The following is a 3181-nucleotide window of genomic DNA, read 5'->3' as shown; positions in this document are numbered from 1 at the left end:
ATGACTCCGACTCAAACCGGGGTTGTTGTGGCCACAACACAAAGTACTGACCACTATACAATCACGGCGAGTTACCGAGACACACGTGGCAGGGCGGAAAATGCTGTGCTCTCTTCGTGTGACATAATTCGGAAAAGTCCTGACGTTGCATTTCAACTGAGCCCCAGTATACATCGACCCTTCGACACTCTGAGTGACTACTCTCTTGCGCGTTTTCTCATATTTATGTAGTTTGCTAGCATGAGGCCCTGAACAGCGGGGTTGTGTGCTCCAATATGGTTTATCGGTAAGGATTCCCCTGTTTCACATAGGCATCCCGGGTTCGACTCCCGGTATGGGAACGTGTCAGTTTTGCCTCCTGCTTTCCAAAAGATCAGCACTGTGTACGAAGGAGCCACATTAAAACTACTCGAACGTGCGAGAAGAGGGGGCGCTTGTTTCCAGCCGAAACTTCTCACGTGTGAGACGAGCTGATCATTGCTACAGGAGGTGGGAGGGTTACTGTGGTAGACAGGGCTGACCTTCGGCAATAGGATTTATACTCTCCAAGATGATATTTGCACTTTCTGGAGAGGCGATTTTCTCCACTTCAGTAGCCCGATTTCGTCGATTGCGTGGAGAGAGCTGTAGAATGTGGCGCCGCCTTTCCTGCTCCGTCCATGACAGGCATGCTGGTCTCTGGAGAGAGAGCACGGTCCATCGGCGCACTCCAATAAAGGCACTGGAAGCAGCTGAATCACATTGGCGAAGCTCAGCGCTGGGCCGGTGGGCATGTCTTACCACCGTTTTTGTAGTGTAGTGGTTATCACGTTTGCCTCACACGCGAAAGGTCCCCGGTTCGAAACCGGGCGGAAACAGCTTTCTTTTGTCGCCACGCACAAAAGGGGATTGGGGATTCGCCTAGCGCTGTGATCGAACAGACCCACTCACCTCTTAGTGTGGCGGGATCTGCACAGTGCATGTCGCAGCGCATCCTGCTTTCACTTCAATGCGCGTCCTGATGTACCCCGGTCTCCTGCGTGACAGGTGGGGACAGGTGAAAGGTCCTATACTAACGAGGAAGACATCGCTCTCTCCGACCCCCGGCATCGTGTCCCGACCCACCGTGCTGGAAGCCGACGCGTGCTGTGATTCCTTTACGGAGCAGAAATGACAACCGAGGAGCCGAGAGATCATTTCAGCATTTTGCGTCGTTTGTGAACGGCAAACACAAACGACCAACTCGGAATGACTTGCCTTTGACGCTTCTCGAAGCGTTCTTTGTGCATCGAACAGACCCACTCACCTCTTATTGTGGCGGGATCTGCACAGTGCATGTCGCAGCGCTTCCTGCTTTCACTTCAATGTGCTTCCTGATGTCGAGTCGTGTGCCGTGCGGAGGCTCTGAAAGCGAGAGCAATGAAAAGGTGCACGACGCTGTGAAAGAAAACAGAGAAGTGAAAGGCAGTCCTTTCTCTAAGGAGGTGAAAGAAAAGCTACTCCCTGTCGGGGAATCAAACCCCGGTCTCCCACGTGACAGGCGGGGATACTTGCCACTATACTAACAAGGAAGACATCGCTCTCTCCAACCCCCGGCATCGTGTCCCGACCCAGCGTGCTGGAAGCCGACGCGTGCTGTGATCCCTTTACGGAGCAGAGGGGGGAGGGGTCAGCTGCTCCTAGTAAGCAGGGAAACTAGAGCCCTCGGTTGTGGTGGGTTGGACAATCGAGGGGCAAGCAGTAGACTCCAACAGAGTGAAGCGATCTCGAGATCAAGTAATGGAACGTGCTATTGGGGTTTGTCCAGTGGTTGACATAAAGATAGCAGGAGTTTCTACGCCCTGTTTGTTGGATACCGGAAGTCAAGTAAGCACTGTAACAGAGGAGTTTTTCAGAAAGCATTTGTGTGGGGAGGATGAGGATATGTTGAAAACTGCTGGCTGGCTTAGGTTAACTGCAGCCAATGGATTAGAAATTCCATATTTGGGATATTTGGAGTTAGACATGGAAGCATTAGGCCTGACAATCCCTGACTGTGGGTTCTTAGTGGTGAAGGATCCCCACAACAATCAGAAGTCTATTCTAGGAAAAATTGGTATGAATATAATAAGTCAGTGTAAACAGTTGGTCCATTCTGAATTTGATACAGTGTTGGGGGGGAAATTGGACTCTGATTGGGGACAGGTATTTCAGAAAATTCAGACAGGTAATGTGGAGAAGAAGGCTGTTACTAGGGTAGTCGGTAAAGGTACAATACATGTGCCTGCATGGTCGGTGGTCACCCTCATGGTAACAGGTAGTCCAAAACCATCAGTGAAGAACATGCAGATGTTACTTGAGCCATTAAACATACCACTGACAGGAGGCCTCCTTGTTGTTCCCACTTTGATAGAGGGTCATAAACATATCTCACCGGTACAGGTAGTTAACCTCTCTGCAGAGGATATGTGGCTTCCTCCTGGAACTCGGCTGGGTGTCTTGTCAATAGTGGAGGGTGCCAGTAGTGCATCAGATTATGAAGTGAAGTTCCAACGGGTGTCTGCTGATGTCGAACAAGTGACGGTGGATGTGAAAGATGCACAGTATTCTCCCAGTGTGTTGTCAGTGTTAGACCAGTTAGATATTGAAGGCTCTGCAGAGCAGCAGGCAGAGTTACGTGCATTACTATCTAGGTATGTAGACATCTTTGCCCTGGAGGAGGAAGATTTAGGGTATACGGATAATGTTACGCATGAAATCCATCTAGTGGATGATGTTCCAGTGACACAGCCCTATTGCCGTATTCCTCCGACGCAATACAGGGAAGTTAGGGAGCACATCTCGAAGCTCTTGAAAAAAGGGGTCATACAGGAGAATAGTAGCTCACATGCTTCTCCTGTTGTCATAGTGAAGAAAGCAGATGGCGATATCCGCTTGTGTGTAGACTACCGGAAATTAAATCAGAAGACAAGAACAGAGACGCATTCCCTTTACCTCGCACTGATGAAAATTTGTATGCGTTGCAGGGTGCAAAATATTTCTCGACTATTGATCTGGCCAGTGGTTACCATCAGGTAGCAGTAGATGAGCGAGACTGGCATAAGACGGCCTTTACAACACCTTTTGGGCTATTTGAATACATTAGAATGCCAATGGGAGTCTCTAATGGGCTAGCCATTTTTCAGAGATTAATGCAGGCAACTATGAATTATTTGATTTTTCA

The 3181-nt window shown here is 49.4% G+C and overlaps 1 non-coding gene across 1 annotated transcript; it reads left to right on the top strand.

The window, feature by feature from the left end:
* The first annotated feature begins 784 nt into the window (after positions 1-784).
* trnav-cac (transfer RNA valine (anticodon CAC)) lies at positions 785-857 on the top strand. The gene has a single exon. It is a non-coding gene; the product is annotated as a tRNA-Val (tRNA).
* The last annotated feature ends 2324 nt before the right edge of the window (positions 858-3181 follow it).

Source organism: Lepisosteus oculatus, chromosome 14 (genome assembly GCF_040954835.1).
Source record: "Lepisosteus oculatus isolate fLepOcu1 chromosome 14, fLepOcu1.hap2, whole genome shotgun sequence".
In the NCBI taxonomy this organism is placed as follows: Eukaryota; Metazoa; Chordata; class Actinopteri; order Semionotiformes; family Lepisosteidae; genus Lepisosteus; species Lepisosteus oculatus.
Note: the sequence above shows the minus strand (reverse complement) of the source record. Positions and strands in the feature narration are given on the sequence as shown.